The sequence below is a fragment of the Martes martes genome (genome assembly GCF_963455335.1).
Source record: "Martes martes genome assembly, chromosome: 1".
NCBI lineage: Eukaryota > Metazoa > Chordata > Mammalia > Carnivora > Mustelidae > Martes > Martes martes.
In genome coordinates, this window is record NC_137888.1 from 170,529,868 (window position 1) to 170,556,231 (window position 26,364).

Sequence of the window (26,364 nt, forward strand, 5' to 3'; positions counted from 1 at the left end):
GTTCAATATAATTAAACCTTATGAGAGTAACTTTTTTTTTTTTTGAAGGAGACAGGGAATTTTTATTGAGCAAAGCAGAATGAATGAAACATTTTCCATTGATCAGTAGATGCTGCTATTCTGTAGACAGTGTCTTTTCCAGTTGAATTTTTTGATGAAAAACGTTAGGCCTCAAACATTTCTTACAGAGCAGTTCTCAAAGCTGAGCCAGAATCAAAGACTCAGTGGTGGAGTAACTATTATCATTATTAATTGTTTAGGAGTAGGTGTTGGCACCAGAGTTAATGATCCATAGTGTTTTGTTTTTTTTTTCTTCTCAACTGTCTGTGTCAGATTTTGCTAAGTTTGTATTTTCTCTTTAAAAATAATTGAAATTTTCAATCATTATTTTTCTATGCTCTGCATCAATTTAAAATAGTATTATAATTCTCTATTTTTTAACAGATTGGTAGAACTGCGCTGTAAGACTATCCTGGTGCTTTTCATGGCTATCACCTTGACATTTTTATCTATTTTTTTCTATGAAAATCATTTTGATTTTATTATGTAATTTTCTGTGGATACTTTCAATAAATCACTTTTCTTATGAAAATGTTCATTTTTATTGTGTCCAATTGCTACACACACACAAAATAACTTCTAGGAAAATGGATTTTTCCTGGACCCCCATTCCCAGTAGTTTTTTGAGTCATACCAGAGTCAGATGACTTTGTTGTCACCTACTTCACCCCTGCATTCAATGTTGCAAACAAGAACATTACTTTTTGCCTTTGAGGGTGAACAATACAAGACCCCAAAATATGTCACTTTAGCATGTGGATTATTTTGAGCTGAAGATGATCAAAGCCCAAGAGACTCAGTAAGAACTGTTTACATTCCCTTTCACGACCTAAAATAATCTAGTTAGAGGGCCTATACCAGAAGCAAGCTAATGCCAAAGATAACTTTTTACCAGAAAGACTTATCTGCACAGAATGTTAAATATTTGTTTATCAAACATTTGCTCCTTTCACCTTCCTGGCAATTGTCTTCTTCCTCTTTGAAGCCCTAGATCCTATCCCCTCTTCTCAGGTCTGGATGGCATGCAAGCCTAAACTGCCTGTCTTTGCATCTCATGTCTTTGGGGCTTCCATACCTACAAAATCTGTTTTTCTTCTTTAATTTGTCTTATGTCAGCTTAATTATTAGACCAGCCAAAGAACCAAAAAGGGAAGAAGGGAAAAGTTTTCCTCTCCTCCAGTTTTGGCACCCAGCATGGGGCCCTCCACTGTCTGGATATTGCTTGCTCTATTATTGCTGCTAGGGCTGAAAGATCCTAGGACCTCTAACAGGAGCTGGCAGAAGGTCAGCTTTTCTTACCACATCAGTCTCAAAAATCTCTTGACTGCAAGGTCTGATGGAAGCAAGAGTGCTGAGGTCATTATCTTCTAAATTCAGATTAGCAGGAGAAAATATTTGCATGAACTAACTCCTTGGGTATAACAACTCCACTATAGATTTGTTTTGAGTACCACTGTTTTTTATTTATTCCCTTTTCCCCAGAGATATTCATTGTTTTCATTTGTCTCTGTCTGCTGTGTCATTTGTCATAAGGGGGAAAAACCACAGGATAGAACACAGTCATATGCCCTATCAGCCTCCTGTCCAAGTCAGCCTCAGCGACTGGTGACTTCAAAGTTCTCACCAGACCAGTGTCAGTTTAGACAAACCTTGTCTTGGGGCCCCTGATGAAATTTTAGAACATAGGTGAGGTTCGGTGGGGTGAGGTCCGGAGCCGATGACCAAGAAAGAATTCTTGAGACATCTTTGGTACAAAATGGTGGTTTATTAAAGCACAGGGACAGGACCCATGGGCAGGAAGAGCTGCTGCCCCGGGGTTGTGAGGGGTGGCAGGTTATGTACCATGGGGGTGGAGAAAGTCAGGAAAAGGGAGGTCTCAGTAGAATTTTCATATGCTAAAGAGGACCTAGAAGATACTAGACACCAGAGGCCTTGCCATTGCCAAGGTCGTTTTGCCTTCTAGCAAGATATTAACATTAAGAAGGGTGGGAGATTCCTAAGGAATATCACATATGTCCCACCCAGGAGTGGGGGGGGGGGTGGTTTCAAGGTGTCAGCCTTTTTTTTTTTTTTTTAAGATTTTATTTATTTATTTGACAGAGAGAGAGACAACAAGTAGGCAGAGAGGCAGGCAGAGAAAGAGGGGGAAGCAGGCTCCCCGCCAAGCAGAGAGCCCAATGTGGGGCTCGATCCCAGGACCCTGAGATCATGACCTGAACGGAAGGCAGAGGCTTTAACCCACTGAGCCGCCCAGGCGCCCCAAGGTGTCAGCCTTTTGCTTCGTCCTCAGCCAGCCTTCTGTTCCCTTATCACCCTATATAAAAACTGAATGAGGTTTTCCTGTGATCTTATTCTATGTCCTTAAAGCTTGGCTTTGTAAGATTATTCTCTCTGGTCTCTGCTATCTAGAAGGTGAACTCACTGGGGTGGCCAAATAGACTGGGGTTCTGAGACACAAAGTCACAATCAGCACTCTCTTTGTCTGGTCATGTCAGCTCTCAGGGGAGTTTGTCATAAAGGATCCCACTCCATAAGGGTCCTTTGTTGTCCCAACCCTCATTGCTTTGTTAGTGCTGCCAAGGTCCCTTCTGGTAGCATCTGCCCAGTGTCACAGATTAGCTGGTCTATGACTGGAGGCATCTCACATTCCTGTAGGAAACTGGACATACCATTTTCACTACACTATGCTTACTTCCTAAGATCATGGAGGCCTTTGCTTTCTTAGGGTAACTCTGGGAAGTAAACTTTCTAGATCTCATCAGGGCTGTCTCTTTTACACTCTCTTGTTGGACACCTCTTACATCCGGGGTTAAGCCATAAAAAGGCTAAGTGGTTTGAGCTGCTATTGAGATTAATATAAAATCTTACTTGTCAATGGCCAGATGAAGGATCCTTTGAATTGAAAAAAACTTCTTTATCTGAAAAAAATTGAGAGATCTCTTTTCCTAATTGTCTTAGTGGGACCTATGGAAAGACCAAACTAAAAAGTGCATACAAATAAATATAATGGCTAGCCTGAGGAATTGTGTGAACAAGATGAAAAGGCATAAATTAAAACAAAAATTAAAATCTACATCCAATGTATACTCCCTTTCTGAAAAGTTAGTTCCCAGAACTCCTCCACCTTCCTCAGAAAATCCTTTACACATTCAGCTGCTTGTTTTAGCTCCCCCTCCCCTGCAAGATTTATAGGGAGTGCTCTGGCCAGTTCTCTAGGCCTCGTTCTGCAGGTTACACCTCTTCCTACTTGCCAGGGCTCTATAATCAGACTCCTCCAGTATCAGGCCTTCCTATGCAACATCATTTGTGGAAGTCCAGGGACCCCTCCCCATCACAAAGAATTCATATCCTCTGGAAAACAACAGATCTTTTAAATTATGAAACATTTTTATCTCCACTTTCAGAAGACCTTATCAAATTTAGAGAGGAATTAGAAAGAGTAGTGGTCATTCACAGTTCATTCACAGGGACCTGGATTGGCCACTGAAAAATGTTCTTCCCACCCACGATTTTACTATAGCTAACAGATGAGCCAGATGGCTCCCTAGGGAAAAAACCCTCTCACAGAAGAAAGAGATGGCCAGAATTTCTCCCAGGCCCTCCTACAAATGATCAGGAAATGGATCAGCTGGATGGCCAATGTTCAGGGACTAATAAAAGCAACAGTAGAAGTTCTCCCTGCTAAGGTGAATTGGTTTAAAAGTGAATTGTGCACATAGAAATACAAACATCTGAACACCTATGCTGAATGATTTATACAGAACTTTCAAAGGCATACTGCATCAAATCTTGAAGCTCTAGAACACAGAAATCTTTTCATTTCTCTCTTAGAGGGAAATTTTCTCCTTGATATAAAAAGGCAAATTCAAAATATTGTAGTTGGGTGTACTAGTCAAGCTTTAGGCATTACAATAGAAGCAGCTACCCAATTTTTTGAGGATAGCTTACAGAAATGCCAAAGAATAAAAAAGGAAGTAAAATAAACAATCCTTGATTTACAACTTCAACCTTTAGAGAAACAAGAGCATAATGCTAAGCACAACTCAAAGTCCAGTCAGACCTATCTTTTCCTATTTGCTCTCAAACATCTGCAGATACTGTAACAAATGAGGACTCTGAAATTGTCTTGCACTTAAAAAAAATATTTGAACAGTAATTACCCTAGACTTCAGATAATGAACACACCCCAAACTCATAAGAGAAAACGTATATTCTTTATCTTCAAGATTTAAATATTACCTTGCCTTTGAAATATAAACACCCTAGGAGATAACCAGAACACTGTCAACAATTACCTGACACTGAATTTTTTTTAAATAGGAGGGAAAAAAAGACTGTTTAAAATACAAAATTCTATAAAAGCTCCTTTGGCCAAACTCTGGTCCACAGTCTCCATAAGATTATTTGTCAAAGGCAAACAGGAATCTCCAAAGTCATCTCCATAAATAGTAAAAAGTTTGAGCCATCTGAGCAGGTACATTTAACTTATTCCAACTGCCAAAAAAAGAAAAAATGTCTAGATCCATCTATTCTTTTCTAAACTAGTTAGTTTTGTATTCCTGCATCTTATTCATGGCCAAAATTTTAGAATAAAAGCTATCAGGTCTCTGTTTGCTTGTATGTTTGTACATATGTTTATATGTGTCTATATATGTACTTTGCAGATGTGTGATATATTTCTATCTCTGGACAGTATTCCCAAAATAACTTGTAAAGATCTGTATTTAATTGGTTTAAAAATAGTATCTACATGAGTTAAGTATTCCTGAAACTCTCAAAAATAGAATAGAAACTAACCCAAATGCCTTTCAAGTTCACATGATCTGAGAAAATATTCAGTAAATAAAAACTACTTTAAGTTTGTTGGTTTGATTACAATAGGCATGTCTTTAGAGTTATTAGCAATTAAGCATAATACCTTTATTTTACCTAGGTTTACTAAAAGTCGAATAAGCTCAATGTTATCTATTTCAAAATTTATCAGCAAGAAAAATAACAAGTGATGATTAGCTGATTTAATGTCTCAAACATTTTATGAGTAATCTAAGTATGATAGTTAAGAACAAGTGAAGTAAATAAATATATGTGGGATAAAAACATTTTTTAAGATTTATTTATTTATTTGAGAGAGAGAGACAGAGAGAGGGAGCAGGAAGAGGGCAGAGGGAAAATAAGAGTTCTGAAGTAGACCCCCCCTGCTGTGTGTGGAACCCATTGCAGGGCACATCCAGAACCCAGAGATCATGACCTAGGCTGAAACCAAGAGTTGGCTGCTTAACTGACTGAGCCACCCAGGTACCCCAAGTGGAATAAAAAGTTTTTTGTTTGTTTGTTTGTTTGGAATAAAAAGTTTTAAGTAAACTTTCCAGCAATAATTATGTTTTATGATATGTCTACTTTAATAGGTTTTTTTTTAATTTCTTTGGTAACTCATACCCTTAGAGTTTTGCTAAGTTAAAATAATGATAGAAATTTATTGAGTATCTGTATAATTTCTAAAGTAAAATATGGAGATGTTAATTATTGAACAGAGGTTTATCTATCTACTTTTAACTTATTACAAAATATATTATATATTATATATTAATATATATTAATATATATTATTTATATTAATATATATTTTTATTTTATTTTTATATATTATATATATTTTATTTATATTTATATATTTTTATTTATATATTTATATATTTATTTTATTTATTAAATATATAAAAATATATATTTAATATATATTTATATATTATATATTTATTTATTATTTATTTATTATATATAGTATATATGATATATATTTATTTTTATTTTATTTATATATAAAATATATATTTTATTATTATTATTATATATATTTCTTATATTTTATATATTATATATATTATATTTTTTATATTTTTATATATATTTATATATTATATATAACATATATTATATATTATATATTAATATATATTTTTATTATATTTTTATTTTTTAAATATTTTATATATTATATTTTTTATATATTATATTTTAATATTTTTATATTATTTATATTAATATATATTATATATAAATATATAATATATATTATATATTATGAATATAAATATATATTATATTATATATTATATATTAATATATATTAAATATATAATATATTAATATATATTATATATAATATATATTAATAGAATATCAATAGTCCAATATATATAATATATATTATATATATTATATATTGGATATATTATATATAATTATATATGTAATATATTAATATATCAATAATTATATCAACAGTCCAATATATATAATATATATTATATTATATTATATATGTTATATATTATATATACTAATATATTGTGGAATATATAATATATATTATATATATCAATATATTGTGGAAGATTTTTCTTCACCTTTTAAATAATCAGCCTAGAAAGCAAAGATTTTGTGTTTTATCAAAACAATTTCCTATGCTTCATGGTATTGTTACTATCATGTTTTAATTACTTAAGTAAACCGAGTGTTCTCAATATTAAAAGAGTTTTGCTCAAAACTATGATACCTTCTATATTTGTGTATAAAATCTTTTATTGTCACTTTATTCAAATGGATAACTATTATTTCAGAATGATCTGTCATCCTTTTTAGTCAAATATCCGAAACCTTCTGATATTTTTAACAAAATTCCCAAAATCAAACTTCAAATGGAGACTCTTTACTTTTTTTTTTTAACTCTTTACTCAATATTTTGAGAACACTCAGTTTACTTAAGTAATAACGATGTTTTGGGGTAGGTTCCAGAATGAGAAGGTAGGCCACTGAATTAGGGGGTTACTTTCCTATCAAATCATCACCTTATTTTTCATTCTTTCTAAATATTTTGTAGTGTTTAAATAATTTGGGGTTGTTTTTAAGCTTGAAAATAATCAGAATTTTGTTTTAGGGAAAACCTTAAATATCTAGGAATGAGACTAAAATCATGAGAATGAAACTCCATTTTTAGAGATCATATCTAATAAAATACCTCTTACTTTCCTCAAGTTCAGATCTCTGTATTTACATATAATGGGTACCACCAATTTAAATTGAACATCAAAAGCACACAGAAAGGGAGAGGGACGGTTCTTACTTTTTAAGAAAATTATTCTGGTTGACTGAATACAATCTTCAACTCCTACTATTATCCTTTTTCTTACACAGCCCCTTTGCTCTCCCCACCGCAAAGAAAACTGCTGCCTCTGTTGCACTGATCAATCTCCTAGACACAGCAAAGTAATCATCTACATTCTTCATTCCCTAGGCAAACCCTCAAGGAACCGAAAATCCGAAATCCAATCTCTGACCATGGAATAAGAGATTTAAAAGAAAGGGGGGGGATAGTTCAGAAGAATCCAAGAAATGGGAAGGTGTTAGTGTGTTTTATAAGTTAGCAGCAAGATACAAAAATGTCTTGAATCATTAAAGAGATGAGAAGCAACAGTAGGAACAAATGCATTAATGAAGTTTTCAAAAATGCATTAATCAAAAAAAAAAAGCATTAATCCTTTTCACAAAGGATTCACAAAAGTCAAACTCTGTCCATCCCATGTGTTAATGGTTAATGGACCAGAATTTCATGGTTCCTCTCACTTAATGGGGCAGAGGGAGGTCCAATACTTCCCAAGTAATCAAGAGGTACAGAATATCCTGGGCCTCGACAGCTATTCTGTAAAGCTGTAAAAATGGATTGCTAGTTCTCCCACAGGTCACTAGGTTCTCCTCTTTGAAAGAAACACTCAACCCACTACTTAATATTTGTTATATCAATGGGGATAAAAACCTGGTAAGCAGAAATAAATGTGAAAATTGGCATTGCTGCTCTTGTTTTAACCCAACAAGGTAAAAATGCCAAGCCATAAACCAGCGAAGATGGAAGTAATTAAACATACTAAAGACTCAAAACATTTTTTCTTTACAAAAGAATTTACTACTTCCAAAGGAAGTAGTAGGATCCTCCAAAGATCCTACTTTTCTAGTATCTTGAATTGTTCTGAATAATCTAAAATTTTTCAATATCTAATATTCATGTTAGATTCTAATTGCTGTATCAATTACCAATTTTTTTTAAAGATTTATTTTATTTGACAGAGAGAGGGAGATCACAGGTAGGCAGAGAGGCAGGCAGAGAGGGGGAAGCAGGCTCCCTGCCGAACAGAGAGCCAGATGTGATATGCAGTGATATGCGATGTGTGGCTCAATCCCAGGACCCCGAGATCATGACCTGAGCCGAAGGCAGAGACTTAAACCACTGAGCCACCCAGGCACCCCTCAATTACCAATTTTTGGAGAAACTACTCCTTTGAGTTTCTGTGAGACCCCATCTGATTTTGAAACCACTGTAATCATTCTGAATTCCATATACTTTTCATCTTTACCAAGAAACGTTTCCTCTAGTCTCTGTCTCTCTTAATGGTAATATCCTATTCCTAGTTTTTGAGACTGAAAACCACACAGCCATCTTCCATTTGCCCACTTTTTCCAATTAGTAGTCAAATCCTGGTGATCCTTCATGTCACCAGCCTACTTCTGGTGCCATAAACCATGTAATGTTTTCTTAACATTTACATTTCTAGACCCTTCCTAACTAGTTTTTAAGATTCCAGCCTAGTCTAGGTATTTCTTATATCACTTTGCTGTTCAAACCTCTTCAGTAGTTCTGATTTTCTATTGGTGAAAGTCTCAAAGCTGAGGCTTGACCAGGCTCTCCGTGACTTGCCCCTACTTCTATTTTTAGCACTTTTTTACCATGTTCTTTTCCTTTTGCAATTGTACCCAGTTTCAAGCACTATATGACTATCACTAGGCTTCCCCAGTAAAGACAATTTTATAAAAGTTATAGCAAGGGTTATTTTGTCATGAAGCTTGCAAATGATTCGTACATATTTACCTGTGTCTAGGAAGATTACAAGGAAAAAGCATGGGAAAGGAAGAGCATCAGACTTCGAATTTAAATGTTTCCTGAATTGTAAATACTAAGACATGACAAATATGTGTGTGCATATGCATTTGTATATATCTGTATATACACATATACATTTATAAATATATATATATATATTTCTGCACATGTATATAATAATTGTAATTTTACCATAAAAAGATGCCAATTTTTACTATTATTTTTTCCAAAAAGTAATCAATGTTTCCTTTTTTAAATTAGAAAACAAGGCCTAAAGATATAGCGTCCCAACATTAGACCACACAACAAGATAGATTTGATTTTTGTCTACCCTGTCTTGTTTACTTATAAGCCCCATCTGGTTAGCCTATCAAGATGAGGTTCCTCTTCTGTTCACTGATTTTGTGTTTATGTTGTCTGATAAACAAGAAAATACTCACAACAGATCTGTACTAACACAAGGAGGGTTCAATGGGGACTTGCCAAGTAGGTAAGAGACATGGTCCCTAATTTCCAACTGAGCACTCTCTTCTCCCAGGTGGATGCTACCTTCAAGTTTTGTGAATCCAATGAAAACCAATCATAACACTTGTCATGTTTTGCTCAGTTAGAGAGGAATGAAGGATGTCAACCTGAAATCTATGAGCCCCCTAGTTCTGTTACAACCTTGGGCTGCATTTCAAAGACAAATGTATCATTATCTAGAGAATTCCCCAGAGAGCTTACTTCTCTCTCTGCCTGCAGTGCCCCCTGCTTGTGCTGTCACACTGAGCTCTCTGATTCTCTCTGACAAATAAATAAATATAACCCTAAAAAAAAAAAAAAAAAAGAATGTTTTTTGGACACCTGGGTGACTCAGTCAGTTAAGCCTCTGACTTCAGCTCAGGTCCTGATCCCAGAGTCCTAGGATCAAGCCCCTCATGGGGTTCCTTGCTTGGTGGGGAGCCTGCTTCTCCCTCTGCTTGCTGCTCCCCCTGCTTGTGGGTATCCTCTCTCTCTCTGACAAATCAGTCAATCAATCAATCTTAGAGCATCCCATGAAAAGATATATTCATCTTGACTGGGCACAACACTGCTTGCCATCACCACAAAAATTTTGTTGTTAGTCTTGGATTAAATTATCAAGACAAGTCTATTAACTTCTCTCCTCCTTTTGCCCATGTTGACATCTGAGAAAAAAAGGTAGGATGAGTCTTCGTTAAGTAGATTGCTATGGTTAGCTTATATTATGCAACAAAATTTAATGCTTCAAAATGTGAGCCCTTATCATCATTCAGTGTAATTTTTCAATTGTTGAGGGAAAAGTAGGGTTTCAAAAAATAAAAAAGATTGAGTGGAGTGTGACGCTGATTCAATTAATTCAACTACAGTGCAATGCAATGTAAACCATATTAAACATTTAAGGTCTAAGTCACTCCAAGCAAGATCAAATACTTTGAGAATGTGAGCAAACTCCTTAATTATTAAGAATGTGGCCTTAAATGAAAAAAGGAGGAATTCGGTAAGATGAAAAATTACGTAATCATCCAACATGTAGTCATGATACTTTCTATTGCCTATGAATAATTTTGGAGAGGGAAGGGAATAAAGCATAGGAATTAGGAGTCTGGATCACTTGGCTCCTCATGTTGGATACAATGAAGAGAATAATTTGTTCTTTGTCAATAAATGTAATGGGCTGTGACTTTAAATCCCCTGTGGGAAATAACTATGTTTTATTGTTTTTCTGCAGTGCGAAGACTCCCTCTGAAGACTTTATGCAACATGTCATTCAAGCAGATGAAAAACACACTCTGTAAAAGCACTACCTGCACCTTCTTTGTAAAGAATAGCTTTCGGTGAAAGAAAACAATGCAAATATTTGCCTGGTTTTGGCCCTAAGAAGAATTGACTGTGTAAGCAAATTATCCAGCTCATCATAAACTTCCCTCAATGCAAATAAAAATACAGGAATTATTATCTCAAGAAATGTCACTTACCTCAAACAAAATTTTTATAACTCTATTTATATTTACCCAAATGGGCCAGTGATTTTAGAACTCATAGCAAAAAAGAGTGGCTTAGTGACTTCGTGTGACTTTGGAGAGCTCCCCACTGGGTACCGTTCTGGAGAATTAAGGACGCTATTGCCATTTATGACACAACATGCAGTTACAGGGGCTTGATGCGAAAAGCATGAATCTAACCCATCATATTAGGAATCTAAGACACTGGGCAACAAAGGAAGTGTTATTATTTCTATGTGTATGCTGTTAGTTACACTTTCAACTATGTGCCTTGAAGCACAATTTGGATACAAAGAAATCCAGGGTCTAGAGTAACCTGTCTGATTCTTCCAGCTTGGACACTGGCATGGGAAGTGAGAAGTCATCTCACCATAGGACCACTATAGGAGGTCCTGAACTTAAGTCTAATGGCAGATAATTTCAAAACAACAGAATGTGGGGGAAAACAGAGAAACCAGAAAGTTCTGCTTAGATTTTATTATGAAAATACTTCTCCAAGTGAGAAATTCCTACAACTAATTCACAAAATAACTCAAATAGAATATATATTTTAACTCCTTAAAATTGATGGTGAATATGATATCAGGTAACTCAAGGACTGAGTATACTCAATCAAAACCATGCATCCTCATTCATCCATTCAACCAGTATTTACTGGGAGGCTTCTATGTATTGAGCATATAGACAGTAATGAATAAAAAAAAAAAAATCCCTGTCTTCACGGAGCTTATATTCATCAGAGATAAATCAGAGCTAATACATATGGACTTGAGTAAATAATTTTTTTTTATTTTCAGGACTTTATTTGGTAGCAGTAACTGACATCTGGTTGCTGAAGATAACAACATTTCCAAATATTGTCTAAGAATACTCATTCAGAAACAGCAAATGTTCACTAATCCCTCCACCGCATTCTGAACTCATTCATATCCTACAAACCTAACTAAAAAAACATTTCCTTCTGAAACCCACAAGTTTTCTATCTATAAAAACTAGAATCAGAAGAGTGGTCAGTAAAAACAGAACAGATTTTAAAATAGAATGTCTTAAGTCAGCACAGAAAGCTTTGTGTTTGGGGTTAATAGGTAATTCCCTTTTTCTTACCTCATCAAAATGAAAATCTTCCCCAAAAAAAGAGAGCAAAAAGAGAGAGAGAAAGAGAGAGAGAGAGAGAGAAGCAGAACAAGAAATAGAAACAAGAAGAGACAGAGCTATAGAGAATAAGACGGAATGAACCTGGGTCAACCTATTTATAGCTATGAGGGTACTAGATCTAGTGTCAGACCAGGGGACATCAAAGGGGGAATATCAGGGCCCTTCAACTGCAAATTACAAAGTAGCCTACCCCAAAACACTTAGGCAAAAATGCCCACTAGAGATCGAGCTTGTCTGCATGTAAGTTAGTAAACTAAATTAGGATTCCTTGAACCTTAGAGTCATTGAAGACAAGACAAAACCTAGACACAATTAAGACAGAGAGAACACTGGACAGAAAAGAAAGCAAGTTAAGACCACTGTATCCAGAATCAGATCTGCTGCGTGTCCCAACAATGCCCTGTGTAAATTAGAAGAGATCTGCTCTGGATGGAGAAATTACAAACAGCAGTCATTCTGAGCACATGAATTACACACATGCCCTTCTGTGACCAGGGACAGCCATGGCTCTCCCCCAGTTCTACCTACGTGCTTCTTCTTTATCCAGTTATCCAATTTCAGTCCTTTCTCAGAGCACCATTTTTTCATACTACCTAGCATAGGTCTCTGCTTTTCACTTTCTCATGGAAACCTGCTCTTCCTTCACAGCATTTACTCCAAACCAAAATTATGTGTTCATCATTTACCTAAAAGAACAAGCACTTTCATTTATACTTTAATGTATGCAGCTAATATTTCAAAAGCTTTGAGTCTGGTATCTTACTTCAGTCTCACGCCATCCCCATAAGCTATTTTTTTTTCATATTTTGTATATATGAAAGCAGAGGCATAAGGAAGTTTTGAAATGTGATGATGGTCGCTCAGCTAGTCAGGGAAGGTGTTAGGATTTGAACCCAGGCAGCCTAACTCAAAAGACCTTAACAATTTATGGAATGGCTGCCCCACTAAACAAGATTACATGAGAAGAGGAAATAGGTCTTGTATCTTGACCACTATATTTGAGGCCTACAACGCAGTATCTAGTACATGCATATAAAAGACCTCCCATGGGACACCTTAAGGTGCTTTTTTTTCTTTTAAAGATTTTATTTATTTACTTGACAGACAGAGATCACAAGTAGGCAGAGAGGCAAGCAGAGAGAGAGAGGAAGGGAAGCAGGCTCCCCACTGAGCAGAGAGCCCGATGTGGGGCTCGATCCCAGGACCCCGGGATCATGACCCAAGCCGAAGGCCTCAACCCACTGAGCCACCCAGGCGCCCCCTTAAGGTGCTTTTATACAAATAAGGCACTAAGGTAAAAAGCAATAATTTTATCAGTACTGCTGATGACAAGTTCCTCACAGCACAAACACTGGGATTAAGGAGCCCATTTCCCCCTCGACCCATTCTCTGTGGCAGTAACAGCTCCAGCCCGAGCTTGGAGATTGATCCAATTAAAATGATCCCCCCATTTTAATCCACCAATGGTTCTCTAGAGACCATCAACAAAAGCTGTTCTCAGGCCTATGGCATGAACCAGGAAACAGCAAATGGTGTTTTCAAAAAATGACATAAACGATTCAGACTTACAGGCTACATGGCCTCTGTCACGACTATTAACTCTGCTACGACAGCATGAAAGCAGCCATAGACCACACATCACCACACGGGTGTGGCTGTGCTACAAGACAATTTCATGAAAAAAAAGGGCCTGAACAGCCTATGGGCTGGAGTTTGTTGACCCCTAGACATAGACCTTATGTAATTAACAACTGCTGTGGTTAAAATTTTATCTCATTCTGGTTAAAATGCCATCTCATCCTGGATAAATTTTCAACCTGTTCCATTCTATCTTCTTTGGAAAGTCCCAGAAAAAGTGTTGATAAGGGAGAGTGGGAGATGCAGATAATGAAGTAGCATTTGCATGAAAAATGCAACCATTTCTATGGCTTGCTCTTTGCCTGTCAAGTAAAACAATGTGTTGTATTTTGAAAAGACTCAGAATTTTCTCCATTACTTTAAATAAAATATGTAATGTTCGTTGTTAAGTATCTTTTCTTGATAAATACATTGATGCATAAATGAATAAAGGGAATTAATATCAGCTCCGTTAAATCAAAATTTGAATTTATAAAAGATCAATTAATAGTTTAAGTCTTTGGATTTACTGTTCTGTAGAAATTCCATCCTATAGATAATTAATGAAACTGAGAGGTCATTTGAATAATTCATCATTTCCATAAGATTTTATTCTCTTTAAGACTTTTAAGAGGCTGAGGGAAATAGTCAAAGGATATAATTCTGCTTATCCCCAGAAACCGTAACCTCATGGTCTCTTTCCGATTACTGCAGGATGGTGTTAGCTGCTTAGAGAGGTTTTAGATTGACATGGTGATGACCTGTCTTATTTTCAAATACTTTCTTGGCATTTCAAAAGGATTACTATCCTGTCTTTTTTAAAAGCATTCCCGTACCAGGCTTTTATAACAGATCTAATACAGGACACCCTTTAAAGTCTCTACAAAATCCACCTAAGAGATCTTACAGTAAATGTCAACGCCATAACCACCAGGGTCTCTGAAGTCTAGGGGTACATACTGTCTAGGAATCCCAGGCATATAGAGTAGATAAGGAAGCAAATAATATCTACTGAACAACATTCTAGCAGATACTGTGCCCAGAGCTTTATTAATATAATCTCCCTTGGTGTCCTTAAGTGAGAATAAAATGACAATATTTGGTTGCCTCAGATAAAGAAGTGATCTGGGAAATGCATATTGTCATTTTTCTCAGCATCTGTTTTTTAACAATCTTTTCTTTTATGTCCAATGAAGTTGACAAGTGGCTGGTTACATGGTTTGATAAATAACTGTGGATCTTGAATTTCTAAAGTGTAAACAGCCTTTCCTCAGTTTACAGCTGCTCAATGTCTCCAGGACTCATTTATGGTTGGATTCCCAGGCTAGCCCACAAATACTATCATAAGACAAATATAGCTAAAGATTTGTGATTACCATGTTAAAAGAGGTAACTAGGTATTACAAAAAAAAAAAAAATCTGTTCTGTTCCCTACTCTGTGTCAGGTTTTTCCATTTCTTTCTACCTTCCTGTCCTTAAAATAAACACACTACCTTTTGCAAAGATTCGGGACTTACAATGGCTATTATGTATTTATGCATTACGCTATGTGTTAGGCAGTGTGAACTATTCCATGCAACCCTCTGAGGTAAAAATCACTGACCCCATTTCCCAGGTGAAAAGTCAGAAACTGAGGAGCAGTGTTGCAATTTGAAGAGTATCACACAGCTAGATGTTGGCTGAAACAGAATCCATACCACATTTGTCCAACCTTGAAGCCTGTGCTCTTGACCGCAATGCTTTGCTTCTCAGTATTTTCATTCTTTCGGTTTTTTTCTAATTGTAGTAAGAGCACTTAACATGAGATCTACCCTCTTAAAATTTTTAAGTGTACAATACAGTATTATTAACTACAGGTAGAATGTTTTACATCAGTTAACTAGAATTTAATCTGCTTACTTAACAGACATATTATGCCCATTGAACAGCAGCTCCTCACTTCTTCTTCTCATCCAGCCCCTGGCAAAGACCACAGATTCCCCTCTGCATTTTTCTAACAATCGCTTTCATCTTGATTCTGGAGAATTCTTTCCAATTCATCTAACCCTATCCTTGGTACTCGTAGAAAACCTCAACCTTGCACCACCTTCCTTCATGAAGGCTCCTTTCATTGTCCCATTTGGGTCTCCAGCCTTTTCCTTCTGCCAGTCAAGGTAACAGTGAAGACAAACCTCTGGAGTTAGAATCCCAGGCCTTCCAATTACCACCTGAGTGACACTAGGCAAATTTCTTAACCTCTGTGGGCTCCCGTTTCCCTAACTATAAAATTAAGATTGACATAGGTACAGCTTCCTGGAAGTAAACTCTGAAATAAAAATTCAAGTGAAAATTTTAATTTATTAGGAAATGATCTTGGGAAAACTAGTAGGGAAGTAGAGAAGTGGAGGAAGGATGAGAAGGCAACATATGATATCAAGCAGAATCCCACCGATGGAAACCTTAGATGGGTCCCATAGGGGAGCTATGAAATAGTGCAGGTCTTACCCTAAGGTAATTTTAATCAGGGTCAAAGGAAAGAGAACCCTCTCAGTCATTGGTTCAGGGCTGTGCCAAGGAGACATAAATTCCCAAATGCCTTCCATAAACACAGGCAAAGCATGCTCCAGTAGCCTGAGGGCAGGGCTATATCAGAGAACCAAGCACTGGTTATTAGGTCTGGGAATGCTTTGGGGCTAGTCTACATGACAAGGTCTGGGCAGAGCACAAATTTCACTTGCCATGGAAGTAATAATAGTACCTTCTCATGGGGTTATCATGAGAGTTCTTATTTGTAAAGTGCTTATAAGAGTGCCTGGCACATTGTGGGCACTATTAAGTGTATGTTACCTCAAACACATAAAAAGACTACAAATGTGTGAGGCATCCTCAAAACAGCCAAGCAGATTTAAAGGAAATGCAGATTCAAAATCTAGTGGTGCTTCTGGTTTTTGTTTTCAGTTTTTCTCTTCAGGATGATTTTTCCAGTTCTCAGGCAGGGCAGGAAGGGCTCAGCACTTCCAGGAAAGGTGAGAAGGATCCTGGACACAGGAGCATGAAGCCCTAGAGAACCAAACCAGCTCTGTCTGAGTGCAACTTCATTTAAACTCAGTAAACAAACAAATCTAAGAGTTTCAAGATCTCAGCACAAAGTCAAGCATCAAGATCTCTATGAAGGCTGAGAAAAGACCCTAAGTGGACACATAGCAATAGAGGGTAGAGCCTTTCACCATAGGACCACCTCAGCACAAGTCTAAGGCAGCTGGAGTGGCACAGGGAGCCTAACCTCCAACTCTTCTCCCAAATTGTCCTTCCTTTGCCCTCTTGCCCCATTCATACGCTTTGTCTCAAAGCAGAACTTTACTGTCAACTCTCCCAGCAACTTACCCCTCACCTTCCATGCCTAGTCATGAGGTTAATAGCTCTCCCTCCTTGGAGTAGTCACTGTACTTGGGGGAAGAAAAAAATGATGAAATGGGTCCAATTTCCCTATGAGTACAGTGGAACTTGTCTCTACCCGCCTGAAATTATCCTTGCTTAGAGATAGTATCTTCTCCAAGACAAGGTCCATGTCTTACTCCTCATTCTATACCATCGGCATCTAGCATTATAGGGGAACTAAATAATTTTCTTCCTTAGAAAAACTTCTTGTTGAAGAAGAATATTGAAAACAAGGTTTTACTTTGAAAGGCACATATTTTTACTTTTTACCCTTAGATTTACGGCTATCACCCTGGCCTCAATCTTACTCAAAACTCAAAAATGTCTGACTCCAAAGGGGGAACCACTAGCTCTGTGGAATAATTTAAACAAGGAGACCTCTCTCTCCTTCCTCCCAGGCTACCAACCAAAGTGCCAAAAATTCCCAGAGAGGTAGATTAAGGCATAAAAGGAGTTCACAGCTATAATTCTGTGTTTCCTAGTTTACTAAAGTGTAGCCATACCCCTCTAGTGGTCCCCAAAATGATTTTAAGCAGGCTATAGGTAACCATTTTTTTTATTTAAGCAATGTTTTATTTTAGTGTATCTCAGAATATGCATGCATATGTGTATGTATATGTATGTATGTGTATATACATAAATTCAAAATCCCTTTATTTTCTAATCCATAATTTTAGAAATCTTAAGAAAAAAATATACAATAAAAACCTATTAAAGTGTATTAACTAACTTACAAAGGGGTATGGGAATGACAAAAGTTTGATAAACATTCATAGTTACTATTACATTAGAGTTATAAACAAAGAACCTAGATTCCAATTCTGTAGCAAAAGAAATTAAAAGCCATATAACCGAGCAAGTTAATTAACTTGCCTGAGTTTGAGTTTTTTCTTTAATAAAATAAAGCTTTGATAGTCTGTGTTTGTGGATCCCTGTCTGGTGGCACTTGTACTCTTATCACCAATTTAATCTTAGTGAAAAGGAGTTTCTCAGATTTGTTCTGGCATCTGGATAAGTCCCCCCGTGGAATTCTCAGAGAGGCCAGACTAGTTTGAATGTGGAAAGCCAAAAACATGAAAAATTTAGGGCCCAAATAGGGCATAGAGGAATAAGACCAAAGTCCTAGGTAGATAAAAGGTGGGAAAACCCTATAAAAGATCAGGGTGAGATGAGTCAAAATGACTTTTATCCAATTTACATTTCCACTAAAGTCACCAGAATTTTTAAGTCACTTTATTTCTCTTGATAACAAATGTGATCCTTTAAACAAGTAAGGAAAGATAAAAAGTGACCTAAAATTTTTCAGACAAACATTTAAAACCTTCACACAGAAAAAAAAATTCTGGAAATACTAATTTATTTTTTTAAGATTTTATTTATTTATTTGACAGAGAAAGAGACAGCAAGACAGAGAGCACAAGCAGGGGGAGGCACAGAGGCAGAGGGAAAAGCAAGCTTCTCACTGAGCAGGGAGCATGATGAGGGGCTTGATCCCAGGACCCCAGGATCATGACCCAAGCCAAAGGCAGGCACTTAATGGCTAAGTCACCCAGCCTCCCCTGGAAACTAAAATTTCTATTTCTGAAATTATATTATGGCTAATGAACATTAACAGCTTTTGTAAACCAGAATGTGCTTTTGTATACTCCAACTTTAGCAGCCTACTTCACTGAGCTTAAATTTCAGTGAGATTTTGATGGTATGGATGATGTTGAGTCTCAGAGAGCTCAGTGTGCCAAGACAGGCTCCCACCTACTCTAAGGAGGACCTGCACTGAAGTTTCAGTGCTGAAGCCACAGTGGTTACACTCAACAATCCATATTCACCAACCGAAGGCCATCTGGCTTCTCACCCCACTTCCATTGACCCTACCATCCACCTGCTCTCCCATACTATCTTCACCAGATCTCCAATAGAACATGTCTTGTACTTAGAAGCCATGTGGCCAAGGTTATTATTTCCTCATTTCCTCAGGAATGGACTCAAGAAGGAATAAAAATCTTAAGATCTCCATCTCACCAGGATCATTTAGACCAGCCTGGCTCAAAGACCAGAAAAATGCTTAAGAAAAATGAGAAGGAAACACAAATGCACTGCCATAGAATCATCTTTCATTGAAAGAGGAAAAATGCAAAAACACTCTAAATTCATTTAGAGCCATAGTCTAGTTATTCCAGAATAAGATTAAATCTAGTAAATATCAGTGAGTGGTTCCCATCAGCTGGCAAATGCTTCAGATAAGCAGTAGGTATGCTCCCAGAGACTGGTTTAAATTTCAGCTATTGAGTTTTTATATTAAAGACAACATTTCTGTTCAATTTTGATGCACATATTTTTCAAGAAAAATGTCTACTTCAAGTCAGAGGAGAAAGGATCTCTATGATTTCCCCAAAGAGACAAGAAGAAGGAGTTAATCATTGAGCAAATATCATGCGGAAGCTAGAGAATTCCTATTACTTCTTGAATTTACATAACATCTCCCTAACTTCTGGAGACCAAGGAAAGAAAAATTAGGTTAGTCAAATAGTAGTGAGAAATGTTCCTCAGGGGACCCACCACCACTCTCCCTGCCAGCAACTCTATTTTAGAGAAGCATGATTAGTCATGTATTGAACTAATCATGGCAATTAAGGATAGAGTGAACTCATAATTACTGCAACTAAAAGACAAGAATGCACTGTCTTAACCATCTGTTAAACATCTTCATGCCATTATTATGAAAAGACTTAGTCTTTGCCCTTAGCCTCCTGTCTAATATATAAGACAAACAGTGTTTGTGTCCCTTAAATGCAGGTGGGAGAGTTGTATTAACAAACAGATGGACACATATTACTTAAAAGCAGATGTTGATGATTTAGGAAGATGTGAGGCTAATTTCCTATGCATTGCTATGAAGACAGATAAGATATTTTTTGAAATAAGGGAGGGTGAGTAACAGAGAGAAAAGTAAAAGGAATCCGAGAAGTAGAAAGAAAGAGGTGATGACAGTAATGTAGAAAGTAATAACAAATCAAATAAAAAATCAACTGCCCCATAAGCAGTTGCTTGGTTCCCTTTCTACATCTTTTTGTGCTGTAAATTCCATTTTTCCTATTCTGTTTATTCCTGCTGAATTTTTCTACTTAAAATTTTTCTACTTAAAAATATTATCACCAAATTATATCATAATAATAACTGGGATACAATCTGAAAGAATTACAGAATAGGCCTGTTTACCATATGATCTCAACAACCCATGCTAGGAGCTGCTCACTATCCTCAAAGCCACACACATTCACCTTCTGGATTTCCTCCTGATTCAGAACACATTAGGTACTCTTTCAAAAATATCTTTGCTGGATTCTTTGAAATTATCAATCAAATATACCCTGTAAAATGCCATGATCCAACAATCGGACTCCTGAGTATGTATCTGAAGGAAATGAAATCAGTATCTCAAGGAGATATCTGTACACCCATGTTCATTACAGCAGTTTTCATATTAGCCAAGAGAGGGAAATAACCTACATGTTTTTCAATGGATGAATGGATAAAGAAAATATGGGGTATACATAGACACACACATTCACCCAACTGGAATATTATTCTGCTATAAAAAAGGAGTGAATCCTGCCACTTGGAAAAACATGGATGAAACCAGATGCATTAGGGTAAGTGAAATAAAAAGATATTGGAAAACAAATACTATGTAATATCACTTATATGGAATCTAAACTAACAAAAACAATTTCATAGAAACAGAGAACAGAATGGTGGTTGCCAGGGGCTGGAGGGAGGGGGAAAGGAGGTAATGCGGGTCAAAGGGTACCACTTTCCAGTTACAAGAAGTTCTAAAGATCTAATCTACAACCTGGTGATTATAATTAACAATATGGTATTGTATACTTTAAAGTTGCTAAGAATAGACATTAAGAATTCTCACCACATACACACAAAATTAACATGTCAAGTGATTGGGCACCTGGGTGGCTCAGTTGGTTAAACATCTGCTGTCAGCTCAGGTCATGATTCCAGGATCCTGGGATCAGGACCCACCTTGGGCTCCCTGCTTAGCGGGGAGTCTGATTCTGCCTCTGCCCCTCACCCCACTCATGCTTGCACTCTCTCAATCTCTCTCTCTCTCAAATAAATAAATAAAATATATTTTTAAAAAACCATGTGAAGTGATGGACATGTTAATTATCTTGACCTTGGCAATCATTCCACAACGTATATGCATACCAAATCATTACAATGTCCACTTTAAATATATGTAATTATATTTGTCAATTATTCCTATATAAAGTTAAAAAACATTAACATTACCTTAGAAACACTGTAGCTTGATAAAATGTGGGATATCCAGTTAAATTTGAATTTCAAATAATTTTTAATGTACGTATGTTCCAAACATTGCATGGGACAGGGAGTCTAGGTTTTGTTTGTCTTTAGTATGATTTTCTTTTTGTTTGTTTGTTTTTTGTTAAGTCTGGAAATTCTCCTTATAAGACAAACTTCACTTTGCCCATGACAATAAACCTGAGACCTGTCACAAAGAATATAAGTAGTGTTTCTGAATATGAATTGAGGACAAAAATTTATGACCCTGTAGATCATAATGTTTACTATATTCACAACCCTCCTTCACCCTCAAATAAGAATTCTGAATTTCCCATCTCAGTTTTCTGACTTTGATGATGTAGAATTGAAGAGATATGTAAGGAGAGAAAGACTTTGGAGAAGTAGGATTTATACCTTCATAGGTATAAATCAGATCAGAATGTGCTGAGATTTCCTTGGAAGAGAAGAGAAAGAACAGAAAAGTAAAGAAAGAAAAGGTAGGGTAGGGAGGAGGAGGCAAACCATAAGAGACTTTCAATGATAGAGAACAGACTGATGATTACTGTGAGGAGATGGTTGGGGATGGGCTAAATAGGTGTCAGGGATTAAGGAGGGCACTTATTGTGATGAGCAATATATGATAAGTGTTATCTATAAGTAATGAATCACTAAATTCTACTCCTAAAACCAATATTACACTATATGTTAACCAACTAGAATTTAAAGAAAAACTTGAAACAAAAACATAACTAAATAACAAAACATAAGGTAGGAAGGAAAAGAGGGACAAGGAACTTGTTTAGAACTATTTCTTTTGTACTTTCGAGCAAGTGAGGTAGAGAGAGACATTTTGGTGGGAGTCTCTCACTGAGCAGGTTTCCAGCAGCAGCAGAACCGCAGCAAGATCCTCCCTCCCTCCCCCAGGAGAAGCAGCACAGGTGAGAGGTACAGAAATCTGCAGGGTTTGGAGACTCCCAGCAAGTCACCTACTTGAGATTTTAAAAAGCCTGGTTCTATGCTGGGTGATCAGGTACTGCAGACAAAAACCAGGGAGACAAAAGTAACTAACTGCTTTTCCCTTAGGGCATACTAAGGACTGGGTGGGGGGGGGCAATCTTTCAGCTTGGAGCTGGAGATCTGGCATCACTATTTTTATATTCATCCTCTAAAGCCTCACCAAAAGCCTTCAAGGAAAAAAAGCCACACAGAGCAATCTGGAACCACTTAGGGTGGGCCCAGCCCCCTAGAAAGGGCAGTGCAACTCTACCTGGGCAAAGATACCTGAGAATCAGTGCAACAGGCCCCCTTCCCCAGAAGACTAGCAAGAACATCAGCTAATATCAAGTTTACCAATCACACAGAACCACACAACTCCAGCACTTGGAGAAAACAGTATATAAAATTTGAGGTTTTTTTCTCATCATTCTTTAATATTTCAGTTTAAAATTTCTTTTTTCTTTCCCATTTCAACTAGTTTCTTATTTTATCAACTCTTTTGTCTTTTTTAATTTTCATTTTTACATTTACATTTTATATACATATTCTTCATTTTTGGTTTCCTTTTATTGCATTCAGTTTTATTTTGTATATATATAAGTTTTCTTTTCTTTACAACTTTGGGATCTAGTTTCTTCTAACACTGTTTTGCCCACCTGTTTGATTATATTCTTTCTTTCTTTTCTTTTTTGGTTTCTGATATCTTCTGATTTGTTTAATATATGCTTAGCTGGGGTCATGGTTGATATTTTTGTATTTTGTTCTCTCATTCATCTATTATTTTCCAGATAAAATGACAAGACAGAAAAATTCACCCCAGAAAAAAGAACAAGAGACAGTACTAAGTGCCAGAGACTTAACAAATATAGATATTAGGAAAATGTTGAAACTAGAATTCAGAAAAACAATTATAGATACCAGCTGGGCTTGAAAAAAGCATACAGGATAGTAAAGAATCCCTTTCTGGAGAAATAGAAGAACTAAAATCTAATCAGGTCAAAATAAAAAAGGGTATTACTAAGATGCAATAAAAAATGGAGGCTCTAACTTCTAGGATAAATGAGGCAGAAGAGAGAATCAGTGATATAGAAGATAAAATGTTGGAGAAGAAACTGGGAAAAAGAGGGATAAACAACTCCTGGACCACAAAGGGAGGATTCCAGAGATCAGTAATACCATAAAGTGAAACAATATTAGAATAATAGGGGTCCCAACGGAAGAGGAAAGAGAAAGAGGGGTGGGGGAAGAAGGCATATTTGAGCAAATTATAGCTATGGACTTGCCTAATCTGAGGAAGGATACAGGCATTCAAGTCTGGGAGGCACAGATAACCTTTAAGTATACTGGGTCACAAATCAGGTCTCAACCAGTACCAAAGGATTGGAATTGTTCTCTGCATATTTTTAGACCACAATGCCTTAAAACTTGAACTCAAGCACAAGAGTAAATTTGGAAGGAAAACAAATACATAGAGGTTAAAGAGCATGCTATTAAATAATGATGGGGTTAACCAGGAAATCAAAGAATTTTAAAAATTCATGGAAAGAAACAAAAATGAAAACACAACTTTTTAAAACCTTTAGGATGCAGCAAAGGCTGTGTTAAGAGGGAAGTACATAGCAATATAAGCCTTTCTCAAGAAACAAGAAAGGTCTCAAATACACAACCTACCTATAGACCTAAAGGAGCTGGAGTAAGAGTAACAAATAAAGCCTAAACCCAGCAGATAAATATTAACAAAGATTAGAGAAGAAATCAATGAAATAGAAACCAAAAGAACAGTGGAACAGATCAATGAAGCTAGGAGCTGGCTCTTTGAAAGAATTAATAAAATTGAGAGACCCCCTAGCCAGACTTTTCAAAAAGAGAAGAGAAAGGACCCAAATTAATAAAATCATGAATAAAAGAGAAGAGCTCATAACCAACACCAAGGAAATACAAACCATTATAAGAACATATTATAAGCAGCTATATGCCAACAAATTAGGCAATCTGAAAGAAATGGATGCATTCCTAGAGATGTATAAATGACCGAAACTGAACCAGGAAGAAATAAAAAAAAACCTGAAGAGACCCATAACCAGTGAGGAAATTAAAGCAGTAATCAAAAATCTCCCAATAAACAAGAGCCCAGTGCCTGATAGCTTCCCAGGGGAATTCTACCAAACATTTAATGAAGAACTAATATCTATTCTTCTGAAGCTGTTTCAAAAAGATCAAAATGGAAGGAAAACTTCCAAACTCATTTTATGAGGCAAGCATTACCTTGATCCCCAAATCAGACAAAGATCCCACCAAAAAGGAGAAGTACAGACCAATATCCCTGATGAGCATGCCTATGCTACCTAAAGCAATCTATGCATTCAATGCAATCCCTATCAAAATACCATCAACTTTTTCACAGAACTGGAACAAATAATCCAAAAATCTGTATGGAACTAGGAAAGACCCCAAATAGCCAAAGCAATCTTGAAAAAGAAAAGAAAAGCTGTCTGTGTTCTTCTCTAGGATTTTGATGGATTCCTGTCTCACATTCAGGTCTGAGTCTATTTCTGTATATGGTGTAAAAAAATGGTCCAGTTTCATTCTTCTGCATGTAGCTGTCCATACTTTATAATAGTTTCTAAAAATAAAGCTACCCTATGACTTAGCAATTGCACTACTTGGCTATTGACCCCAAATATACAAATGTAGTGATCTGAAGGGGCATCTTTATCCCAATGTTTATAGCAGCAATGTTCACAATAGCTAAACTATGGAAAGAGCCCAGATGTCCGTCAACTGATGAATGGATAAAAAAGATGTGAGTGTGTATACACACACACACACACACACACACACACACAGGAATATTACTCAGCCATCAAAAAAAATGAAATCTTGCCATTTGCAATGACATAGAATGACTAGAGGGTATTATGCCAAGTGAAATAAGTCAATCAGAGAAAGACAATTATCACATGATTTCACTCACATGTGGAATTTAAGAAATATAGCAGAGGAGCATAGAGGAAGGGAGGGAAAAATAAAAAAAGATGTATTCAGAGAGGGAGACAAACCATAAGACTCTTAACTACAGGAAACAAACTGAAGGTTGCTAGAGGGGAGGGGGATGGGGAGACGGGTAACTGGGGGATGGGCATTAAGAAGGGCACATGATATAATGAGCAGTGGATGTTATACTGAACTGAGGAATCACTGAACTCTACACCTGAAACTAATAATACACTATATGTTAATTGATTAAAATTAAAAAAAAAAAATTCTCTCTCCCCCTCTCCTTTTTTCCCTCCCCACCCTTCTTACTCTCTCTCTCTCTCAAAAAAATATATATACAATAAAAGTAAAAAGGGAAAAAAAAAAAACCCTACCCTATGATCCAGCTATTCTACTTTTGGCCATTTACTAAAAGAAAATAACAACACTAATTTGAAAAGATACATGCATCCCCATATTCATCACAGCATTATTTGCAATAGCCATGATATAGAAACAACCAAAGTGTTCATTGATGGATGAATGGATTTAACAAAATGTAGTGTATATATCGAATAGAATACTATTCAACCATAAAAAAAAAAATCTTGCCATTTGTGACAATGTGGATAGACTGTGAGAGTATTATGCTAAATAAAATAAGTTGGATAGAAAAAGGAAAGCATAGTATGATTTCACTTACATGTAGAATCTGAAAAACAAATAAACAAAAACAAAAAATGAAACTGAAAGAACCGGAGAACAGACTGATGGTTGCCAGAGGTGGTGGGTAGAGGGTGGGCGGAATGAGTCAAGTGGGTCAAATGGTGCAAACTTCCAGGTGTAAAGGAAATAAGTCCTGAGGATGCAACATATAGTAGGGTG